A 25,418-nucleotide genomic window follows, 5' to 3' on the forward strand; every position below is an offset into this window, starting at 1 on the left:
TGCGCGCCTGGGATCCGAACCTGGGCCGCTAGCAGCGGAGCACGCGCACTTAACTGCTAAGCCACGGGGCCGGCCCCTTTTGCACATTTTTAAATTGGGTTACTTATTGTTTTATTATTGAGCTGTTCTTTATATATTCTCAGTACAAGTCCCTTTTCAGACATATGATTTGCAAATATTTTCTCCCACTCTGAAGGTTCTCTTTCACTTTCTCAATGATGTCCTTTGAAGCACAAAAGTTTTTAGTTTTTATGAAGTCCAATTTATTTTTTCTTTTGTTGCTTCTGCTTTTGGTGTCATTTAAGAAACCATTACCAAATTCAGTGTCATGAAAATTTACTCCTGTATTTTATTCTGTTTTTATGGTTTGGGCTTTACATTTTGGTCTTTGATCCATTTTCAGTTTTTGTACGTGATGTGAGGTAAGGGTCCAACTTTGTTATATTGCATGTGGCTACCCAGTTGTCCCAGCACCATTTTTTGAAAACGCTATTCTTTTTGCCCTTGGATAATCTTGGCATCCTTGTTGAAAATCAGTTGACTATAGATGTATGGGTTTATTTTTGGACTTGAAATTATGTTCCATTGATCTTTATGTCTGTCCACGTGCCACTACCACACTGCCTTGATTACTGTTGCTTTGTAGTAAGTTTTGAAATCAGGGTGTGTGAATTCGCCACTCTCTTCTAGTTATTCAAAATTGTTTTGTCTACTCTAGGTACCTTGAAATTCTGTATGAATTTTAGAATCAGCTTGTCAAATTTTACAAAGAAGTTGGCTGGGATTCTGATAGGGATTGCATTGAATCAGTAGATTATTTTGTAGAGTATTGCCATCTTAACAATGTTAAGTGTTCTGATCCGTAAATGTGGGGTGTTTTCCCAATTGTATAGGTCTTTAATTTCTTTCAACAGTGTTTTGCAGTTTTCAGAATGTAAACCTTGCACTTGTTTTCTCAAAAGTTATTCCTAAGTTTTTATTCTTTGTGATGCTATTTTAAATGAAATTGCTTTCTTGGATTTCATTTTTGGGTTGTTCATTGACTTTGTATATAAATCTTATATCCTGCAACCTTGCCGACTCATGTATTAGTTCTAATAGTTTTCCTTTTGTGGCTTCCTTAAGATTTTCTACATATGAGATCATATCATCAATGAATAGAATTAGTTTTACATCTTCGTTTCCATCTGAATACCTTTATTTCTTTCTTTTTCTTGCCTATTTGCCTGGGTAGAATCTCCAGTACAGTGTTGAATAGAAGTGGTGAGGGTGAACATCCTTATCTTGTTCCTGATCTTAGGGGGAACCATCCAGTCTTTTACCAGTAAGTATAATGTCAGCTGTAGTTTTTTTTGCAGATGTCTTTTATCAGGTTGAGGAAGTTCCTTTTATTCTTATTTTGTTATGTGTTTTTATTGTGATAGGGTGTTGGATTTCGTCACTTGGTTTTCCTGCATCTATTGAGATGATCATGTGATTTTTGTTTTTTATTCTGTTGCTATAATGTATTATATTAATTGATTTTTGGATCTTAAACTAATCTTGAATTTCTGGGATAAATCTGTTTGGTCATGGTGTATAATTTTTTTCATATGTTGCTGGATTCAGTTTGCTAGTATTTTGGTGAGGATTTTTGTGTCTATATTCATAAAGGATAATGGTCTGTAGTGTTTTTTTTCTTATGATTTTTTCTCTTGTTTTGGTATCAGAATAATACTGTCCTAATAAAATGAATTGGAAAATGTTCCCTCTTTTTATATTTTTTGAAAAAATTTATGAAGAATTAGTATTAATTCAAATTTTCAGTAGGGTTTAGTGGTAAAGCTGTCTGGGCTTGGGCTTTTCTTTGTGGGTAGTTTTTTGGTCATTAATTTTATCTCTTCACTTATTATAGGTCTATTCAGTTTGTCTATTTCTACTTGAGTCAGTTTTGGTAGTTTGTGTCTTTCTAGGAATTTGTCAGTTTCATCTGTTATCTAATTTGCCAGTGTGTTATTCATAGTATTTCTTTTGAATTCTTTTTTTATTTCCACAAGATTCATAGCAGTGTCCTCTCCTTTGTTTCTGATTCTAGTAATTTGAATCTTCTCTCTTTTTTTTCTTGGTCAGTCCAGCTAAAAATTTGTCAATTTTGTTGATATTTTCAGGGAACTAACTTCTGATTTTATTGATTTTTGTCTATTGTTTTCTATTCTCTATTTCATTGATTTCTTCTCTAGGTTTATTATTTTCTTATTTCCGCTTGCTTTAGGTCTAGTTTGATCTTTTTTTATTGTCTTAAGCTGGAAGATTGGGTTATTGATTTGATCTTTCATCTTTTTTATATAGGCATTTACAGCTATAAATTTCCTTCTAAGCTCTGCTTTAGCTGTATCCCATAAGTTTTGGTATGTTGTGTCTTCATTTTCGTTCATCTCAAAGCATTTTTTTTTTTTTAGAGTCTTTTTCCTATTTATTTATTTATTTACTTATTTTGAGGAAGATTGGCCCTGAGCTAACATCTGTTGCCAATCTTCCTCCTTTTTTACTTTTTTTCTCCCCAAAGCCCCAGTAGATAGCTGTATGTCATAGTTGTACATCCTTCTAGTTGCTGTATGTGGGACACTGCCATGGCATGGCTTGATGAGCAGTGCGTAGGTCCGCGCCTGGGCTCCAGACCTGCGAACCTCGGGCCACTGAAGTGGAGCTCGTGAACTTAACCGCTATGCCACTGAGCTGGCCCCTCAAAGCGTTTTTTAATTTCCCCCTGATTTTTTTGACCCATTGGTTATTTAGCAGTGCATTGTTTAATTTCCACATGTTTGTGAATTTCCCACAATTTTTCCCGCTAGTGATTGCTAATTTTATTCCTTTGTGGTGAGAGAACATCCTTTATATTATCTATCTGTTTAAATATATTAAGGGTCTTTTTAAATATCCTGTCCTATATCCACTGTGACTTTGAGAAGAATGTATATTCTGTAATTGGGTGGAGATGTGTATAGATGTCTCTTAGGTCTAGTTGGTTTATAGTGTTGTTTAAGTCTTCTGTTTCCTTGTTGATCTTCTGTCTAGTTATTCTATCCATTATTGAGAGTGGGGTTTTGAAGTCTTCAACTATTAACATTAAAGTGTCTATTTCTCCCTTCATTTCTGTCAGTTTTTGCATGTATTTTGGTGCTCTGTTAGGTGCACATATATTTATAATTGTTATATCTTCTTCCTACAAAATATCCCTCCTTATCTCTAGTAACATTTTCTTTGTGTTAAAGTCTGTTTTCTCTGCTTTCAGTATAGCCATGGTGGTTTCCTGTTTTTGCACAATTTCATGATGTATCTTTTTCCATCCTTTTACTTCCAATTTGTTTGTATCTTTGAATCTAAAGTGTCTCCTGTAGACTGCATATAGATTGATTATGTTTTTTTAATATAGTCTGACAATCTCTGCTTTTTGGTGAGATTGTTTATTCCGCTCACATTCAATGATGTTATTGATATAATTGGATTTATGTCTGCCCTTTTACTTTTTGTTTTCAATATGTTTCTTGTCTTTTTTGTTTCTGTTTCTTCTTTATTGTGTTCCTTTGCATTAAGTGAATATTTTCTACTGTAGCATTTTAATTTCGTTAATGATGCTTTTACTATACTTTCTGAGTATTTTTTTTGTGGTCGTTCTAGGGCTTACCATATACATCTTAACAGAATTAGCTTTCGGTTTATACTAGGTTAATTCCAGTGGTTTGTAGAAACATTAATCCTATAGAGCCTATTAATCCTATGTAAACATATAGCTCTATTTCCTTCTCCCTTTCTTTTTGTGTTATACATATTGCATCTTTTAATATTACAAACACAAAATATATTATTATATATATTACTTTTCCATATGTACTTATTTCCTTAGCCCAATACAGCTTTGCTCCCACACACCTCATTTACACTGGTATTGGCAAATATATCATACATATCTTACATTTCTGTTTGTTATAGGCCCAACAATACATTATATACATAGCGTTTTATACAATTGATTTTTATGTATCAAGAAAGAAAAATAGGCGTTTGTAATTACTTTTACTGGTGTTCTTTGTTTTACTGTGTGGATTTGAATTATCCTTTATGGTCACTTGCTTTCAGTCTGAAGAACTTCCTTTAGTATTTTTTGTAAGGTGGATCCTCTAAGGAAAAAATTCTTTCAGTTTTTGTTTTTATGGGAAAGTACTTCATCTTCATTTTTGAAAGATAGCTTTGCTGGATATGAGATTCTTGGTTGACCTTTTTTTCCTTTGAGCACTTTGAATATATTATCCCACTCTCTTATGGCCTCTGTTGTTTCTGCTGAGAAGTCAGCTGTTAACATTTTGGGGGTTCCCTTGTAAGTAGTGGGTTATTTTTCTCTTGCTGCTTTCAAGATTTTCTTCTTGTCCTTGACTTGCAGCGTGTTTATTATTAAGTGTCTGTTTGTGGATTGCTTTGTATTTATCCTACTTGGAGTTTGTTGATCTTCTTGGATTTTTTTCAATAAATTTGAGAAAGTTTAACCTTATTTCTTTGAATGTTTTTCTGCGTCTTTTCTCTATCCTCTCCTTCTGGTATTCCCATTATAAATATGTTGGTGCATTTAATGGTGTCCCACGTTTCTCTGAGGCTCTCTCCATTTTTCTTCATTCTTTTTTCTTTCTGTTATTTGGCTTGATTATCTATCTGTCTATCTATCTATATCTTCAAGTTTGTTTATTCTTTCTTCTGTCAGTTCAAATGTATTATTGAGCCACTCTAGTGAAGTTCCCCCTCCCGTTATTATGCTTTTCAACTCCAGAATTTCAATTTGCTCCTTTTTCAGTAGTCTCTGTTTATTGATATTCTCTATTTGATGCAACATTGTCATCATACCTTTTTTTTGCTTCTTTAATTATGGTTTTCTTTAGTTCTGAGAACATGTTAATAATAGTTACTTTGAAACCCTTTTCTGAATAAATTAAACATCTTATTGCTCTGACAGGCGGTTTCTGATTCCTGCTTTTTTTCTGGTGTGTGGGTCATACTTTCCTCTTTGTTTGCATGCCTCATAATATTTTTTTGTTAGAAACTGGACATTTTAGATAATGCATTGTAGCAACCTTGGACACTGCTTGTCCTCCTCTACTCCCTTCCACGGCTTGTTATGCTATCTGCTTGTTTATTTCTTTAGTAACTGGCTAGTCTGTTTCCTTCCCACAGTGTTAAGCCTCTGATGTTGTTCCTCGACAGCTTTGGGTATGTCCATAGTCACCCTGGGAAGTCAGTGATACTGGTGGGGCTTTCTTCAGCTCTTTCTTTAACCATACCCAACTGTTGAACTCCACTAATTGCTGGATAATTACTCTGTTTTTTCTCTTAATTGCAATAACATTGGTTTATAACATTATATAAATTTCAGGTGTACATCATTATATTTTGATTTCTGTATAGATTACATCATGTTCACCACGCAAAGACTAATTACAATCCATCACCACACACATGTGCCTAATCATCCCTTTCGCCCCTCTCCCTCTCCTGTACCGCTCTGGTAACCACCAGTCCAGTCTCTGTCTCTGTGTGATTGTTTGTTGTTGTTTTTATCTTCTACTTATAGTGAGATCATATGGTATCGGACTTTCTCCCTCTGACTTATTTCACTTTGCATAATACGCTCAGGTCCATCTATGTTGTCACAAATGGCTGGACTTCATCGTTTCTGATGGCTAAGTACTATTCCATTGTGTATATATACCACATCTTCTTTATCCATCCTCTCCAACACTTGCTGTTTCCTGTGTTGTTAATTATAGTCATTCTGATGGGCATGAGGTGATATCTCATTCTAGTTTTGATTTGCATTGCCCTGATCTGATAGTTAATGATGTTGAACATCTTTTCACGTGCTTATTGGCCATCTGTATATCTTCTTGGGAGAAATGTCTGTTCAGATCTTTTGCCCATTTTTTAATTTGGGTTGTTAGGTTTTTGGTGTTGAGATGTATGAGTATTTATATATTTTGTATATTAACCCCTTATCAGATATATGATTTGCAAATATCTTCTCCTAATTGTTAGGTTGTCTTTTTGTTTTGTTTATGGTTTCCTTTGCTGTGCAGAAGCTTTTTATTATGTAGTCCTATTTGTGTATTTTTTCTATTGTTTCATTTGCCCAGTCAGACATAGTACTTGAAAATATGTTGCTAAGACCGATGTTGAAGAGTGTACTGCTTATGTTTTCTTCCAGAAGTTTCATGGTTTCAGGTCTTACAGTCAAGTCTTTAATCCATTTTGAGTCAATTTGTGTGTATGGTGTAAGATAATGGTCTACTTTCATTCTTTTGCACGTGGCGGTCCAGTTTTCCCAACCCCATTGATTGAAGAGACTTTCCTTTCTCCATTGTATGTTCTTGGCTCCTTTGTCAAAGATTAGCTGTCCACAGATGTGTGGGTTTATTTCTGGGCTCTCGATTCTGTTCCGTTGATCTGTGTGTCTGTTTTTGTGCCAGTATCATGCTGTTTTGATTACTATAGCTTTGTAGTATATTTAGAAATCAGGGAGTGTGATACCTCCAGCTTTGTTCTTTTTTCTCAGGATTCCTTTGGCTATTTGGGGTCTTTTGTTGTTCCATATAAATTTTAGGATTCTTTATTCTATTTCTATGAAAAATGTTGTTGCGACTTTGATAGAGATTGCTTGAATCTACAGATTGCTTTCGGAAGTGGGGACATTTTAACTATGTTAATTCTTCCAATCCAAGAGCATGGACTATCTTTCCATTTCTTTGTGTCCTCTTCAATTTCTTTCAACAGTGTTTTATAGTTTTTGGTGTACAAATCTTTTACCTCTTTGGTTAAGTTTATTCCTAGGTATTTTATTCTTTTTGTTGCAATTGTAAATGGGATTGTATTCTTAATTTCTCTTTCTGCTACTTCGTTGTTAGTGTATAGAAACGCAACTGATTTTTGTATGTTGATTTTGTATCCTGCAACTTTGCCATATTCATTTCTCATTTCGAAAAGTTTTTGGTGGTTTCTGCAGGGTTTTCTATATATAAAATCATGTCATCTGCAAATGGTGACAGTTTCACTTCTTCCTTTCTGATTTTGGTCCCGTTTATTTCTTTTTCTTGCCTGATTGCTCTGGCTAGGACTTCCAGTACTATGTTAAATAGGAGTGGTGAAAGTGGGCATCTTTGTCTGGTTCCTGTTCTTAGAGGGATAGCTTTCAATTTTTCACTATTGAGAATGGTATTAGCTGTGGCTTTGTCATATATGGCCTTTATTATGTTGAGGTACTTTCCTTCTGTACCCATTTTATTCAGAGTTTTTATTATAAATGGATGCTGTATCTTGTCACATGCTTTCTCTGCATCTATTGAGATGATCATGTGATTTTTATTCTTCATTTTGTTAATGTGGTGTATCACATTGATGATTTGCAGATGTTGAACCATCCCTGCATCCTTGGAATAAATCACACTTGCGTATGGTGTATGATCCCATGGTGTATGATCTTTTTAATGTGTTGTTATATTCGATTTGCTAGTATGTTGTTGAGAGTGTTTGCATCGATGTTCATCAGTGATATTGGCCTGTAATTTTCTTTTTTTGTGTTGTCCCTGTCTGGTTTTGGTGCCAGGATAAAGTTGGCTTCTTAGAATGCATTAGGAAGCTTCCCCTCCTCTTCAATTTTTGGAAGAGTTTGAGAAGGATAAGTATTAACTCTTCTTTGAATGTTTGGTAGAATTCACCAGGGATGCCATCTGGTCCAGGAATTTTATGGAAAGTTTTTGATTACTTTTTTGATCTACTTACTGGTGATTGGTCTATTCAAATTTTCTATTTTTTCTTGATTCAGTTTTGGAAGGTTGTATGATTTTAAGAATTTATCCATTTCTTCTAGATTATCCAGTTTGTTGGCGTATAGCTTTTCATAGTATTCTCTCATAATCTTTTGTATTTCTGAGGTGTCCATTGTAATTTCTCCTCTTTCATTTTTGGTTTTATTTATTTGAGCCTTCTCTCTTTTTTCCTCGGTGAATCTAGCTAAAAGTTTGTCAATTTTGTTTATCTTTTCAAAGAACCAGCTCTTGGTTTCATTGATTTTTTTCTTTTCTTTTTTTTTTTTTACTCTCTGTTTAATTTATTTCTGCTCTGCTTTTTATTATTTCTCTCCTTCTACTGATTTTGGACTTTGTCATTTCTTTTTCCACTTCCTTTAGGTGTACTGTTAGATTGTTTATTTGAGATTTTTCTTGTTGTTGAGGTAGACCTGTATTGCTGTAAACTTCCCTCTTACAACCACATTAGCTGTATCCCATAAATTCTGGCATGTTGTGTTTTCATTTTCATTTGTCTCCAGGTATTTTTTGATTTCTCCTTTGATTTCTTCATTGACCCAATCGTTGTTGGTGGCATTTTATTTAATTTCCACATAAATGTGGCTTTTCTGATGTTCTTCCTGTAGTTGATTTCTAGTTTCATACCGTTGTGGTCAGAAAAGATGCTTGGTATTCTTTCAGTCTTCTTAAATTTATGGAGACTTGTTTTGTGGCCTAATATGTGATCTGTCCTGGAGAATGTTCCATGTGCATTTGAAAAGAATGTGTATTCTTCTGTTTTTGGATGGAATGTTCTTTTATATGTGTGCTAAGTCCATCTGGTCTAGTGTGTCGTTTAAAGCCAGTGTTTCCTTATTGATCTTCTGTTTGGGTGATCTATCCATTGGTGTAAGTGGAGTGTTAAAATCCCCTACTATTATTGTGGTACTGTCTATTTATCCTTTTATGTCTGTTAATAATTGCTTTATATATTTCGATGCCTCTATGTTGGGTGCATAGATATTTACAAGTGTTATATCCTCTTGTTGGATTGTTCCCTTGATCATTATGTAGTGCCCTTCTTTGTCTCTTGTTGCAGCTTTTGTTTTAAAGTCTATTTTGTCTGAGATAAGTATTGCTACCCCAGCTTTCTTTTCATTTCTGTTTGCATAGAGTATCTTTTTCCATCCCTTCACTTTCAGTTTGTGAGTGTCTTTAGGTCTGAAGTGTGTCTCTTGTATGTAGCATATATATGGGTCTTGTTTTTTTATCCAGTCAGCCACCCTCTGCCTTTTCATTAGAGTATTTAGTCCATTGACATTTAAAGTAGCTATTGATATGTATGTATTTATTGCCATTTTGTTACTTTTTTTCTGGGTATTTTCGTAGTTCTTCTCTGTTCCTTTCTTCTTCTCTTTCTCTTTTCCCTTGTGGTTTGATGGCTTTCTTTAGTATTATGTTTGGGTTTCTTTCTCTTAGTTTTTTGTGTGTTTATTATAGGTTTCTGGTTTGTGATTACCATGAGCTTTATACATAATAACCTACGTATATAGCAATCTATATTAAGTTGATGCTCGCTCGCTCTCTCTCTCTTTTTTTTTTTTTGTGAGGAAGATTAGCCCTCAGCTAACGTCCGATGCCAATCCTCCTCTCTTTGCTGAGGAAGATGGGCCCTGGGTCAACATCTGTGCCCATCTTCCATTACTTTATATGGGACGCTGCCACAGCATGGATTGGCCAGCAATGCATTGGTCCACGCCTGGGATCTGAACCTGCGAAACCGAGGCCACCAAAGCAGTGTGCGAACTTTGACCGCTACTGCACTAGGCCGTCCCCGATGGTCTCTTTAATTTGACCTCTTTCTAAAAGCTCTACTCTTTTACTCCCCTCCTCCCACATTTTATGTTTTTGATATCACATCTAATCTCTTTTTTGTAGGTGTGTATCTGTTATCCTCTTATCATGGAAATAGATAATTTTTTCCTATTTGTGGTCTTCTCTTTCCCCCTTAGTTAAGTCCCTTTAGCATTTCTTGTAGGATTGGTTTCTTGGTGATAAACTCCTTTATTTTTTGCTTGTCTTGGAAACCCGTAACTCTCCTTCTATTCTGAATGATAACCTTGCTGGGTAGAGTATTCTTGGCTGTAGGTTTTTTCCTTTTAACACTTTAAATACATCGTGCCACTCCCTTCTAGCCTGTAAGGTTTCTGCTGCAAAGTCAGCTGATGGCCTTATGGGGTTTCCTTCTGTGTAACTTGTTGCCTTTCTCTTGCAGCTTTTAGGATTCTCTCTTTAATTCTGGACTTTTTAATTATGATGTGTCTTGGTGTGGGCCTTGTTGAGTTTATCTCTTTTGGTGCTCTTTGTGATTCCTGTACCTGGGTGTCTGTTTCCTTTCTTAAGTTAGGAAAGTTCTCAGCTGTTATTTTTTTATTTTATTTTATTTTATTTTATTTTTGTGAGGAAGATCAGCCCTGAGCTAACATCCATGCTAATCCTCCTCTTTTTGCTGAGGAAGACCGGCTCTGAGCTAACATCCATTGCCAATCCTCCTCCTTTTTTTCCCCAAAGCCCCAGTAGATAGTTGTATGTCATAATTGCACCAGCTATTATTTCTTCAAATAGATTCTCTGCCCCTTTGTCTCTCTCTCTCCTTCTCGGAAACCTATAACAGGGATGTTAGTGTGCCTGATGTTGTCCCAGAGGTCCCTTAGGCTGTCCCTGTTCTTTTAAATTCTTTTTTCTTATAGCTCTTCAGCTTGGGTGATTTCCTCTAGTTTTTTGTCCAGCTTGCTGATCCATTCTTCTGTATCATCTGCTCTGGTTTTGAGTCCCTCTAGTGAAATTTTTTTTGATTTTTTTTTTTGTGTGTGTGTGTGAGGAAGATCAGCCCTGAGCTAACATCCATGCCAGTCCTCCTCTTTTTGCTGAGGAAGACTGGCCCTGAGCTAACATCCATGTCAATCTTCCTCCACTTTATGTGGGCCGCCACCACAGCATTGCTTGATAAGGGGTGCATCGGTGCACGCCCAGGATCTGATCTCCAGGCCTCCAGCAGCGGAGCGCGTGCGCTTAACCTCTGTGCCATGGGGCTGGCCCTCTAGTGAATTTTTCATTTCCAGTATTGTATTCTTCATTTCTGACTGGTTCTTTTTTATATTTTCCAATTCTTTGTTGACGTTCTCACTGAGTTCATCCATTCTTCTCCCAAGATCAGTGAGTATTCTTATGACTTTTTGTTTGTACTCTTTGTCAGGTAGATTGTTCATTTCTGTTTCATTTAGTTCTTTTTCTGGGGTTTTGTCTTGTTCCTTTGCTTGGAATGTATTCCTTTGCCTCCTCATTGTGCCTCTTTCTTTGTGCTTCTATGTATTAGGTGGGTCAGCTATGTCTCTTGATCTTGGAGAGGTGGTCTTATGTAAGAAATGCCTTATGAGGCCCTGCAATGTGCTTCCCTCTCATCACCAGTTCCAAATGTTCCAGGAGTGACCACACAGTCACCTGTGTGGGCTACATGTGTCCTTCTGTTGTGGCAGGTTTTCTCTTGCTGCAGGTGCCCAGGGAGGCTGGGCTGTCCCCCTGGCCGGCTGGTTGTATTGCTCAGCTGTTTGTGGCTGCTATGGACCCTTCCGTCACATCGTCTGTTGTGGGGGGCTCCAGCACAGTTGGCTGCGAGGTCTAATAGCACGTTCATTTTAGGGTTTTTCTGTTAAATGAGTATGCCCCAGCTTGGCTGGTTGTTATTCTCAGAGGCTTACAATTGCTGTAGGCCTCCAGCCTATGAAGTAGTTGTCAGCTCTTTTGGGATTGCAGCTAAGTGGGGCTGCCTGAGGCACAGGAGCACCTAATTGCTTCAGGCTTTGGAATGTGGGGCTGATCCTCTATGTGGCTGTTTGAGAAGCACAAGTATTCTGCAGCTGACAAGCCACACCACCCATAGGACCACACACCCCATCAACACAGTCCTGCCCTGTGTGCATGCCCCAACCCCCTGAAGCGGACCCAGTCGCCCCACTGCAGAGGCCCCATATACTCCACCTGCTCCTCGTGCATGCCTTGTCCCACAGAGGTGGACCCACTCCACCGGTTGCTGGAGGGCTTGCTGTTGGATGGAGTCTGTCCCTAGGGCAGGCTGCCTGCCTTGGCTGAGCTGGATTAAATTGGTGCTCTAGTGGGTGGGGCAGACCCCTGAGCTACCAGGCCAGGGGAAGAATTCCAATGGTGTCTGCCAATGTCTGTGTCAGCATGCCTGTACTAGGTCAGAATAATGGCTGCCACCAGCGTCTAAGTCCCTGGAGAGATCTTACCTCTCACCAAGATGCACCTAGAGCCTATCGGGTGAGTCTCTTTTCACCAAAGGACTGTGCACCTTTCTTTCTGGTGATTTTATGTTGCTTTCCAAAATGGGTGAGTTTGTGTGTGGGCCCTTTAGAGCTGGCTTCTCTTTCCTTATGTCTGATAGCTTTTCTGGGGCTATTCTCTGTTGTTAGTAGCCAGCAAAGTCAGACCCTATGCTACTTGTCTTGGTTGTGCTGGGACCAAAAGATGCTTATAGCGGTAGCGCTCCCTGCTCAGGTCCCCACTTCTCCAGGGAAGGCTGCGTACCTTTGAATTGCTCCCAGGCAGCCGTGAAGTGCCACAGCTTGCAAAGGTGGCTTTTTTTCTCTCCAGAAGGGAATTTCTGTCTCTTCCACCTCAGTCAGGACTGTCTCTTGTTGCAGGGCTTCTTTTTGTCCACTTTTCAGTTCTCTCTCAGGGGTTATTGTTCCAAGAGTAGCTGTAAATTTGTTGTGTCGGTGGGAGGAGTTGAGTTCCGAGTCTGCCTCCACCACCATCTTGACACCATGCTCTTGTTTTTAACAATGCTCTGGGACATAAATTGTTCTACAAACTAATCCAATCAAGTTGTGGCTTCTTTGAAGGAATAGTTTCTGAGGGCAGTGTTTGATGTTTGTTCCAACCCCAAGAGGGCTTCTCCTGACTTATTCTCAGTTATCTCCTGCAAACTAGCTTGCCTGCAGTTAAATCTGTATCTTGAATCTCCTCTCAGTTGCCTTTCATCACATTCTCCATTGTTTATGAAAGTGCACTTAAGCTTGAACTTCTCCGTACTCTGTTGCAGATGAAATCAGTTCCTTTGGAAAGAAACTAGAAGCTATCTGTTGTGGCCTGCTTCCCCCTTCAGGCAAAATCTGTGAGCCAGGGCTCCAGAACTGGGGTGTTGACAATGACAAGCTTCTCTCTGAATGACATTCTTGCTCTAGGATGTGAACACTTGGTGGAGGTGTAGCAGCCTGAGGTCTTCTCAGCTTGCCTCTCCTGCTGTGAAACTGTTGGGGTAGGAGTGTTCAGGGCCCTGTTGTTTTCAGTGTGCCACACCCAAGGTGGAGCTGCCATTCCACAATTGGGGGCTGGATGGAAGAACGAGCCCTCACCTCTCAGTCATACTCCTCTGGGACTTAGCTTCAGCCACAGGCTGAAGGCAAGATGAGGCAAGACGAGAAGAGCTCAAGTCTTGCTCCTCCTGAGAAGAAACGCCTCTGGCTAGTAGCAGAAGGGAGAGGGAGCTGTTCTGGCTGTAGCAGTGTGGAGTGAAGTCTTGCTGAGCTGAGAAGAGGGAAGTAGGGAGTGGTCTTGGTTCAAATGCCACACACTTTCTCCTTTCTTACCAAATTTTTATAGATTTTCTCAGGTAGTTTTCATTTGCTCATTGCCCTCGGGACTATTCCTAGAGGCTTTAAATGATTGTTGTTTTAATAATTTTCACCATTTTCACTTGGGAACAGATCAGCAGAGCTCCTCATAATTGTCATGCTGGAAATCGATCCTCTCTTCCATAGGTTTTTAACAAGTGTGAGGTGATAACATGTTTAGGCTCAAAAAAGTTTAGGGAATGCTCTTTGATGTTCTCATAGTATCCTCTACTTATTCTTTTATATCATTCTTTATATTTTATTATCGTTTCTTGTGTAATATGTTTTTTTTGGTAGAGCAGGGTTTTCTAAAACTTTTTGTCTGTGTTCCACAAGAAGAAATATACTTTGTGTCCTATTTAGAACATACACATATATATTATTTTTTACAAAAGTTTCACCATAACAGCACCTACTCTTTCTTTGTATGATGTACTGTAATAGTTTCCATTCTATCTTACTTCATTAAAAAAGAATGCTTAGGGGGGCCGGCCAGTAGCATAGCAGTTAAGTTCACATGTTGCACTTTGGCGGCCCAGGGTTCACCAGTTTGGATCCTGGGTGCGAACCTCCTCACCGCTCAGCAAGCCATCTGAGGCAGCATCCCACGTAGAAGAGCTACAACTCTACAGCTATGATACACAACTATGTGCTGGGGCTTTGGGGAGAAAAGTGAAAGAGAGGAAGATTGGCAACAGATGTTAGCACAGGGCCAATCTTCCTCAAAAAAAAAAAAAAAGAATGCTTGGTTGCTATCCACTTAATTGATTTCACAACTTGCAGTTTGAAAAACACTCTAGACTAAGGCTCCCTGAGGCAAGGGACTGTGCCTGGGATTGACATTTTATCACCAATCTCTGGCACAGTGCCTGGCACGCAGTAGTACTTAATGAATGTTTTTTGAATGACCATGTGAATGCCAGACTTCTCAGAGTCTTGAACAAGCTATGGTGCACTGAGATGCCCTAAGAGAGGTTAGAGCTTACAGTTAGAAACCTCACTTGACTCCTGAACCCTTTGATTGTGGAGTTACTATAAAAATCGCTCAGAATTAGTGTTTGGGAAATGTTTTTTAGATGAATAAAAGTATGGCTTGGTAAATTTCTTTTTCCAATGAAAATGAATGGTAAAACCCAGGAAATATCATGTAAACATTTCAAACTTTGATAGGATCTTTCTTCTCAAAGGCTTAAAGGAGGAAATCTATTCTGTAGGAAAGAAAGCATAGAAACAAGGAAGAAAATGCAGAGAAAAGTGATTAAGTATGGACTAGTTTATTCTCAGAACTTAACTTTAATTAACCAAAGGTTACAATTATGCTTTTTATATATATAAGTGGAAATTTTTCAGGATGTTGACCCAGTTAGTAGGCAAAAGAACTCATACTTTCTTCGATTTTTTTTTTTGAGATGCCACCCACATAGATGCAGTTAAATCTTTTGAGGATTGCGAAACCAAAAACAATTCTTGGGGCATGACAAGGAATGAGCTAGTAGCAGTTTAAGACTTAGGCCAGGTACATACATACATAATTAAGTTGTTAACTTGAGATTACCTTGCCCGTAATTGAGAGATCTTGAAGATGAGGCAAGGGAGGGTACGAGAAAGCCCAGGCTCCCTGTGACAGAAAGAGGAGCATCTGTTAGAGGAAAGGTTGAAGGAAAAATTGGCCCTTGGAATTAATGCTGGTGGCCATATGGTACTGTTAGAATATCCTGCATTCTGATTTGGGATGAATACTTCTTCAAGAACAAACAAACCCAGCAACAACAAAACTTCACATTTTAGATGTGAGAGGAGATCTCCCCTATGAAATTCATAGTTTTCATTGGAAACGCATATTATCTTGGGGGTAAAGTCAGGGGGAGACCCAATAAAAGCTTTTGTATTTAATTTCCTGGTGAGTGAGGAGTTCACATTAGTAGACTTGGAAGCAGATAATACCTCATAGTGCAAGGAACAGGAATTATCCTCTCCCTCTGGAGAAACCAAGCATCTGGCTGTCTGAATTTATGAAATTGTAGCTCAGAGAACTGATTAATTTTATTATATAGGGTGTGAGGGCTGTGGCTGCTGCCAGATGTAGTTGAGATCCGTTCTTGCCATTCTTACTCTGTTGCTGCTATTTCTTTTTCTATTTTTTTGTTTAATTTGTTGTTTATTGCAGTAACATTGGTTTATAACATTGTATAAATTTCAGGTGTACATCATTATACTTCTATTTCTGCATGGATTACATCATGTTCACCACCCAAATACTAACTACAACCCATCACCACACACTTTTGCCGAATTATCCTTTTCGCCCTCCTCTCTCGCCCCTCCCCCTCTGCTAACCACGAATCCAATCTCTGTCTTTATGTTTGTTTATTGTTGTTATTATCTACTACTTAATGAAGGAAATCATATGGTATTTGACCTTCTCCCTCTGACTTATTTCACTTTGCATAATACTCTCAATGTCCATCCATGTTGTCACAAATGGCTGGATTTCATCGCTTCTTATGGCTGAGTAGTATTCCATCATGTATGTATACCACATCTTCTTTATCCATTCCTCCCTTGATGGGCACTTAGGTTGCTTCCAAGTCTTGGCTATTGTGAAGAACACTGCAGTGAACACAGGGGTGCATGTATCTTTACGCATTGGTGTTTTCAAGTTCTTTGGATAAATACCCAGCACTGGAATAGCTGGATCATATGGTAGTTCTATCCTTAATTTTTTTAGGAATCTCCATACTGTTTTCCGTAGTGGCTGCACCAGTTTGCACTCCCACCAGCAGTGTATGAGAGTTCCCTTCTCTCCACATCCTCTCCAACACATGTTGTTTCCTGTTTTGTTAATTGTAGCCATTCTGACCGGTGTGAGGTGATATCTCATTGTAGTTTTGATTTGCATTTCCCTGATAGTTAATGATTTTGAACATCTTTTCATGTGTCTGTTGGCCATCTGTGTATCTTCTTTGGCGAAATGTCTGTTCAGGTCTTTTGCCCATTTTTTAATTGGGTTGTTAGTTTTTTTGTTGTTGAGATGCATGAGTTCTTTATATATTTTGGAGATTAAGCCGTTATCCGATGTATGGTTTGCAAATATCTTCTCCCAATTGTTAGGTTGTCTTTTCGTTTTGTTGATGGTTTCCTTTGCTGTGCAGAAGCTTTTTAGTTTGATGTAGTCCCATTTGTTTATTTTTTCTATTGTTTCTCTTGCCCGGTCAGACATGGTGCTTGAAAATATGTTGCTAAGACCGATGTCGAAGAGCGTACTGCCTATGTTTTCTTCTAGAAGTTTCACAGTTTCAGGTCTTACATTCAAGTCTTTAATCCATTTGGAGTTAATTTTTGTGTATGGTGTAAGGTAAGGGTCTACTTTCATTTTTTTGCATGTGGCTATCCAGTTTTCCCAACACCATTTGTTGAAGAGACTTTCTTTTCTCCATTGTATGTTCTTGGCTCCTTTGTCGAAGATTAGCTGTCCATAGATGTGTGGGTTTATTTCTGGGCTTTCGATTCTATTCCATTGATCTGTGTGTCTGTTTTTGTGCCAGTACCATGCTGTTTTGGTTACTATAGCTTTGTAGTATATTTAGAAATCAGGGAGTGTGATACCTCCAGCTTTGTTCTTTTTTCTCAGGATTCCTTTACCTATTCGGGGTCTTTTGTTGTTCCATATAAATTTTAGGATTCTTTGTTCTATTTCTGTGAAAAATGTTGTTGGAACTGTGATAGGGATTGCATTGAATCTATAGATGGCTTTAGGAAGTATGGACATCTTAACTATGTTAATTCTTCCAATCCAAGAGCACGGAATATCTTTCCATTTCTTTGTGTCTTCTTCAATTTCTTTCAGCAATGTTTTATAGTTTTCTGTGTACAGATCTTTCACCTCTTTGGTTAAGTTTATTCCTAGGTACTTTATTCTTTTTGTTGCAATTGTAAATGGGGTTGTATTGTTAATTTCTCTTTCTGCTACTTCGTTGTTAGTGTATAGAAATGCAGCTGATTTTTGTATGTTGATTTGTATCCTGCAACTTTACCGTATTCGTTTATTACTTCGAAAAGTTTTTTGGTGGATTCTTTAGGGTTTTCTATGTATAAAATCATGTCATTTGCAAATAGTGAGAGTTTCACTTCTTCCTTTCCAATTCGGATCCGTTTTATTTCTTTCTCTTGCCTGATTGCTCTGGCTGGGACTTGCAGTACTATGTTAAATAGGAGTGGTGAGAGTGGGCATCCTTGTCTGGTTCCTGTTCTTAGAGGGATAGCTTTCAGTTTTTCACCATTGAGGATGATATTAGCTGTGGCTTTGTCATATATGGCCTTTATTATGTTGACGTACTTTCTTTCTATACCTATTTTATACAGAATTTTTATCACAAATGGATTCTGTATCTTGTCAAATGCTTTCTCTGCATCTACTGAGATGATCATGTGATTTTTATTCTTCATTTTATTAATGTGGTATATCACGTTCATTGATTTGTGAATGTTGAACCATCCCTGCATCCCTGGAATAAATCCCACCTCATCATAATGTATAATCTTTTTAATGTATTGTTGTATTCGATTTGCTAGTCTTTTGTTGAGGATTTTTGCATTGATATTCATCAGTGATATTGGCCTGTAATTTTCTTTTTTTTTTGTTGTCCTTGTCTGGTTTTGGTATCAGGATAATGTTGGCTTCGTAGAATGACTTAGGGAGCTTCCCACCCTTCCTCAATAGTTTGGAAGAGTTTGAGAAGGACAGGTATTAAGTCTTCTTTGAATGTTTGGTAGAATTCACCAGGGAAGCTGTCTGGTCCTGGATGTTTATTTTTGGGGAGGTTTTTGATTACTGTTTCGATCTTCTTACTGGTGATTGGTCTATTCAAATTCTCTATTTCTTCTTGATCCAGTTTTGGAAGGTTCTATGATTCTAAGAATTTATCCATTTCTTCCAGATTGTCCAATTTGTTGGCATACAGCTTTTCATAGTATTCTCTTATAATCTTTTGTATTTCTGAGGTGTCTGTTGTAATTTCTTCTCTTTCATTTCTGATTTTACTTTTTTGAGCCTTCTCTCTTTTTTTCTTGGTGAGTCTAGCTAAAAGTTTGTCAATTTTGTTTATCTTTTCAAAGAACCAGCTCTGTTTTTAGTAATTTTTTCTATTTTTTTTTAGTCTCTATTTCATTTATTTCTGCTCTGATTTTTATTATTTCCCTTCTTCTACTGATTTTGGGCTTTGTTTGTTCTTCTTTTTCCAGTTCCTTTAGGAGCATTGTGAGATTGTTTATTTGAGATTTTTCTTGTTTGTTGAGATAGGCCTGTAAACTTCCTTCTTAGAACTGCTTTTGCTGTATCCCGTAAATTCTGGCATGTCGTATTTTCATTTTCATTTGTCTCCAGGTATTTTTTGATTTCTCCTTTGATTTCTTTGTTGACCCAATTGTTGTTCAGTAGCGTTTTGTTTAATCTCCATGTATTTGTGGCTTTTCTGACTTTCTTCCTATAGTTGGTTTCTAGTTTCATACTGTTGTGGTCAGAAAAGATGCTTAGTATTATTTCAGTCTTCTTAAATTTATGCAGACTTGTTTTGTGGCCTAATATGTGATCACTCCTGGAGAATATTCCATGTGCATTTGAAAAGAATGTGTATTCTTCGGTTTTTGGATGGAATGTTCTGTATATATCTACTAGGTCCATCTGTTCTAGTGTGTCATTTAAGGCCAATGTTTCCTTATTGCTCTTATGTTTGGATGATCTATCCGTTGCTGTAAGTGGAGTGTTAAAGTCCCTTACTATTATTGTGTTATTGTCTATTTCTCTTTTTATGTCTGTTAATAATTGCTTTATATATTTAGGTGCTTCTACGTTGGGTGAATAGATAGTTACAAGTGTTTTATCCTCTTGTTGGATTGTTCCCCTGATCATTATGTAGTGCCCTTCTTTGTCTCTTGTTATAGTTTTTGTTTTAAAGTCTATTTTGTCTGATATGAGTATTGCTACCCCAGCTTTCTTTTCATTCTTTCATTTGCATGGAGTATCTTTTTCCATCCCTTCACTTTCAGTTTGTGAGTGTCTTTAGGTCTGAAGTGTGTCTCTTGTATGCAGCATATATATGGGTCTTGTTTTTTTATCCAATCAGCCACCCTGTGGCTTTTAATTCGACCATTTAGTCCATTGACGTTTAAAGTAGCTATTGATAAGTATATACTTATTGCCATTTTTTTAACTTTTTTTTCTCGGTGTTTTAGTAGTCCTTCTCTGTTCCTTTCTTCTTCTCTTTCTCTCTTCCCTTGTGGTTCGATGGCTTTCTTTAGTATTACGTTTGGGTTCCTTTCTCTTAGTTTTTTGTGTATTTATTATAGGTTTCTGGTTTGTGACTACCCTGGGGTCCATATACAGTAACCTACATATATAGGAATCTATATTAAGTTGATGGTCTCTTTAGTTTGACCTCTGTCTGAAAGCTTTCCTCTTTTACTCCCCTCCTCGCACATTTTATGTTTTTGATATCATATCTAACCTCTTTTGTGCATTTGTATCCATTACCCTCTTATCATGGAAATATATAATTTTTCCTATTTGTGATTTTCTCTTTTCCCCTTAAATAAGTCCCTTTAGCATTTCTTGTAGTACTGGTTTCTTGGTGACAAACTCCTTTAATTTTTGCTTGTCTGGGAAACTTTTTATCCTTCCTTCCATTTTGAATGATAACCTTGCTGGCTAGAGTATTCTTGGCTGTAAGTTTTTTCCTTTTAGCACTTTAACTATATCGTCCCACTCTCTTCTAGCCTGTAAGGTTTCTGCTGAGAAGTCAGCTGATGCCCTTATGGGGTTTCCTTTGTATGTAACTAGTTGTCTTTGTCTTCTGGCTTTTAGGATTCTCTCTTTGTCTTTAATTCTGGGCATTTTAATTATGATGTGTCTTGGTGTGGGCCTCTTTGCGTTTATCTTGTTTGGTGCTCTCTGTGATTCCTGTACTTGGTTGTCTGTTTCCTTCCTTAGGTTAGGGAAGTTTTCATTTCTTATTTCTTCAGATAGATTCTCTGCCTCTTTGTCGCACTCTTCTCCTTCTGGGACACCTATAACACGGATGTTAGTGCGCTTGATGATGTCCCAGAGGTCCCTTAGACTGTCCTCACTCTTTAATTCTTTTTTCTTTTACCTGTTCAGCTTGGGTGATTTCTTCTAGTCTTTCGTCTAGCTCGCAGATCCATTCTTCTGTATCCTCTACTCTGCTTTTGAGTCCCTCTAGTGAATTTTTCATTTCCAGTATTGTATTCTTCATTTCTGACTGGTTCTTTTTTATATCTTCCCTTTCTTTGTTGACGTTCTCACTGAGTACATCCATTCTTCTCCCAAGATCAGTGAGTATCCTTAACACTCTTTGTTTAAACTCTCTGTCAGATAGGTTGCTCATTTCTGTTTCCCTTAGTTCCTTTTCTCGGGTTTTTCTCTGTTCCTTTACTTGGAACGTATTCCTTTGCCTCCTGCTTTTGCCTCTTTCCCTGTGCTTGTGTTTATGTATTAGGTAGCTCAGCTACGTCTCCTGCTCTTGGATAGGTGACCTTATATAAGTGATGCCTTATGAGGTCCGGCAGTGTGCTTCCCTCAATTCTGAATGGTTCCAGGAGTGATCCCTATGTGGGCTACATGTGTCCTTCTGTTGTGGCGTGGTTGCTCTCCCTGTAGGTGCCCAGGGAGGCTGAGCTATGCCCCTGGCCAGCTGTCGTAATGCTCAGCTGCTTGTAGTTGTTTTGGTCCCTTCAGTCTCTTTATCGTGTATGGGGAGCCCCAGCACAGTTGGCTGCAAGTTCTAATAGCACATTTGTGTTGCAGTATTTCTTTTAAGTGAGTAGGCTCCCAGCGTGGCAGGTTGTTAGGCTCAGGGGCTTACAATTGCTATAAGCCTCCAGCCTTTAGGTCTTTTGTCAGCTCTCTGAGGATTGCAGCTGGTTGGGGCTGGCCTCAGGCACGGGAGCACCCAATTGTTTCAGGCTTTTGAAGGTGGGGCAAACCCCCTATGTGGGTCTTTGAGAAGCACAAGTCTTCTGCAGCTGACAAGCCCCACCGCCCACAGGTCCACACACACAGTCAACACAGTCCTGCCCTGTGTGCGCACCCCGACCTCCTGAAGTGGACCCAGTCTCTCCAAGGCAGGAGCCCCACACACTCCACCACCGCCCCACCCTCTCCACTCGCTCCTTGCACACACCCTGCCCCACAGAGGTGGACCCACTCGTCAGGATGCAGAGAATCCAGGCAGCTCACTTAGCAGGCCCACAAGTTGCTTGAGGGCTTGTTGTTGGGTGCGGCCAGTCCCTAGCGTGGGCTGCCTGCCCTGGCTGAGCTAGATTAGATCGGTGCTCTAGTGGGTGGGGCAGACCCTGGGCTAGCAGGCCCCAGGGAGAACTCCAGTGGCGTCTGCCAGTGTTGGTGTCAGCATGCCCACACCAGGCCACAACAATGGCCACTGCCAATGTCCCAGTCCCTGGAGAGGTCTCACCTCTCACTGAGATGCACTCAGAGCCTATCAGGTGAGTCTCTTTTCACCAAAGCACTGTGCACCTTTCTTCCTGGTGGTTTTAGGTTGCTTTCTGAAACGGATGAATTTGTGCGTGGGCCCTTTAAGAGCCAGCTTTAATTTCTTTGTGAACCAGCTTTTCTGGGAGTACTCCCCAATGTTTTAGTAGCAAGCAAAGTCAGATATTATGCCACTTGTCTCGATTGTGCTGGGTCCAAAAAATGCCTACAGTGGGAACGCTCCCCAGCTCAGAGCACCACTCTTCCAGGGAAGGCTGCGTACCTTTGGGCTGCTCCTGGGCGGCCGTGAAGCGCTGTGGCTTGTGAAGGTGGCGTTTTTTTCTCTCCAGAAGGGAATTTCTGCCTTTTCCACCTCAATTAGGATTGTCGTTTGTTGCAGGAATTCCTCTTATCCAGTTTTCAGTTCTCTCTCAGGGGTAATTTTTCCACGAGTAGTTGTAAATTGGCTGCGTCTGTGGGAGGAGGTGAGTTCAGAGTCTGCCTACGCTGCCATCTTGACTTCTCTCCCTCATATGATATTCTTGACAAGAAACTGCTGTGTTGAGTGAATTAGTGAGTCTGTTCTTACCTGAAACCTTAATGTTGCAATATTATCTTATAGTGATTTACTTAGTGTGCTGTGTGGTGAAAAGGTCATTTAATGAAGGGGAAAAAATGAGTCGTTGTCCAAAACGTGGTATATGTTTTTAAGGCCCTTATAGCAAGAAGTCATCACCTGAACTCTGTGTTTGCCTTCCAGTTTTCATCCTATCGCTGGCTTCCTTGTACTTCTGAGTTCGCTTCCAGCAGCAGCTAGAGCTCATTTCCTTCTTCACATCTGGCGAGAAGAGAGTCTTTTTCAATAGCTCCTGTGTGAGAGATAGAGTGTTCTAGTATGGGTGATGGAGTAACATTTTGGGCCAGATAATTTTTGGTTGTGGGGGACTGTCCTGTGCACTGTAGGATGTTCAGCAGTATCCCTGGCCTCTACCCACTGGATGCCAGTGGTACATTCCCCCAGCTGTGACAATCAAAAATGTCTTTAAACGTGGTTAAAGCTCCCCTGTGGATCAAGATTACCCTTGATTGAGAACCACTGCTTTAACTCAATTAGAGCCCATTCTTGTCTCACCAAAATCTACTAGTTAGGAAATTTTGGGTCTTAGTAGGAAGGAGGAATGTAGAAAATGGGTGATGGAGAGGTAAACTGCCCATGTCCACTACACCTGAGATTCTAATGAGGACCAAAATTGGGTCAAATCTCGCAGGCTTACTAAATCTTTGCTAGACCCCTGTTAGTATATTCTAACATTATGCTGTTTTGTATTGGACAACTAAAACCCAATATTATATGCTTTTTTTTTTTTCTTTTTTTTTTAATTCTACGGGCATATGAATCCCAGGTTGGGTTTTTTGTTTGTTTGTTTTGTTTTTTGCTTTACTTATATCAACCAGTCAGTTGCTCTTTAGCTTAGAATTTGTCCCTGTGGAACCTCATTCTTTTTCAACAAGTCTCTTCCCTGAGGTTTTCACATTCAGTTGGATGTACCCAACCTGTGACCCTGCCCTGGTTGTCCCTTGCCCTGGGGCATTAGCAAACACACTGTGTGGTGCAAACTGGGCATTTAGCATAGCCGTTTATGCACTAGAGAACTGTGACTGGAATTTTTCTGAAGTATCATTTTTCTTTTCCTGCAAAGTAATTGAAATAGAATTCAGACATATTTATTGTTTTGAAGTTTTTATGATTTCCAAATTAACAATATTGTACTTTTACAGGCATCAGATGACTGATATTTTGGAGGTACGTGTTATTTCTTCCTTGATTGCGTTATGTAGAGGATCACCTCTCTATTTTCATGTGAGTGCCCTGGCTGTAATGGAAACCCTGACTGGTACTGGATGAGATGGTATGCAACAGGAGTGGGAATAAACACAAGCTGCTGCTTTTTCATTACAACTAAGGCATAGAAGAAGTTACATATACAGTGGCTCATGAATTGAGTGCCCCCACCAGACCAAATGACATAGGGGCTAGAATTTATGTGACTTGTTCAAGTGAGCCCGTCAGGGTTTTTGTAATTGGCAGTACCTAGGAGCTTCACGCAAGCAGTGAAGGGCTCCAGAAAGAACCCTATTTTTGCCATGGCTTTAGTTACGTTCTGTGTATGGACAGCATAGCAGAAACAATCAGCTCTACCCTGATGTTATTTATAATATCTCATAACTTGTCTTTCCCTATGTATTTTCTTCTTTATTCTATTTTACCAGTAGATCACTTTGCCCCCAGCTTTGCTGGTCTAGAACCTCTCTGTTCATGTTAAGCTTCTTGAGGGGAGGGGGCTGTTGTAATCATCTTTAAATGAGTTTGAAAAAGCACAATTCTCCAGTCTTAGTACTATGCCTTGTAGGCTTAAAATTTGAATGAGTGACTTGACTTTACATATGTCCTTCCCAGACCCATTAGAACTTCTCCCCTTGAGTTTTTCTCTGTCCCTTGGAAAACAGGTAAGGGAAGAGATCTAGAAATAGTAGTATTCACTAAGGTAGCTGAAGCTGCACAGGAGGGAAAGAAGACATTAGTAGTAGCAAGACTTGTTTTACTGTGGTTATTAAAGCAAAAATGGGGGGAGCAAGGAGAAGGCACACTGTTTCTCTCTCAGGAGTTCTTGGCAAGGGCTCTAGTTTTAAAAGACAAAGAAATAGCCAGTTACCGGCCCCGTGGCTTAGCGGTTAAGTGCTCGCGCTCTGCTGCTGGCGGCCCGGGGTTCGGATCCCGGGCGCACACCGACGTACTGCTTCTCTGGCCATGCTGAGGCCGCGTCCCACATACAGCAACTAGAAGGATGTGCTGCTATGACATACAACTATCTACTGGAGCTTTGGGGGGAAAAAAAAACAAATAAATAAAATTAAAAAAAAAAGAAACAGCCAGTTAGGTTGAAATAATATGAAATCCATCCTTTCGCAGTCATATTTTTCTGAAGCCAAGGTAAACAGTTGAGTAGAGGTGGGTATATAGCCATTTTTCAATAAATGGATTAAATTGTTCCTTGGAACTATTTCAGTAGGTGGTGCTCTTGTGCCATAACATAGTTTTTAGAAAGGTTCTGAGATACCTGTGGCTAGTTCTAGGGCCTGGGTCCCTAGCGATCCCCTTGGGTGACTTGGATAGCATCATATGGGTGGTTTTGGAAGAGGTTTTTCTGTCTGGAAATGAAGCAAATTCAGATCTTTACCTTCTCTAGCTTGCCTGAGCTCTGCTTTCCAGGGGGAACCTAAATGAGAGGTTTACTAATTTTAGAGAAAATTGTGGCTTTAGTCTTTATCTGAACAATTATGATGTGTGTTGTGTGTTACCAATTTTCCAGGACCATTTTTTCTAATTGTGAATCATCAGTGATCCTCCAAATCGGGTTC

The 25,418-nt window shown here is 39.0% G+C and overlaps 1 protein-coding gene across 7 annotated transcripts in view; it reads left to right on the forward strand.

The window, feature by feature from the left end:
- The window catches only part of FANCC (FA complementation group C), a 267,168-nt gene that overhangs the window by 59,922 nt on the left and 181,828 nt on the right, over positions 1-25,418 (forward strand). Inside the window, exon 2 of one of the 7 annotated variants that reach the window (XM_058565471.1) lies at positions 23,778-23,859. The exons of 4 other annotated variants lie outside the window; for them this stretch is intronic. The gene's annotated coding sequence lies outside the window, so the exon portion shown is untranslated. Of the gene's footprint in view, positions 1-12,117; positions 12,141-23,777; positions 23,860-23,885; positions 23,909-25,418 lie in introns of those variants that run through there. 2 more of the 7 variants (XM_058565475.1, XM_058565472.1) reach the window with 2 other exon arrangements.

The sequence above is a fragment of the Diceros bicornis genome, chromosome 22 (assembly GCF_020826845.1).
Source record: "Diceros bicornis minor isolate mBicDic1 chromosome 22, mDicBic1.mat.cur, whole genome shotgun sequence".
NCBI lineage: Eukaryota > Metazoa > Chordata > Mammalia > Perissodactyla > Rhinocerotidae > Diceros > Diceros bicornis.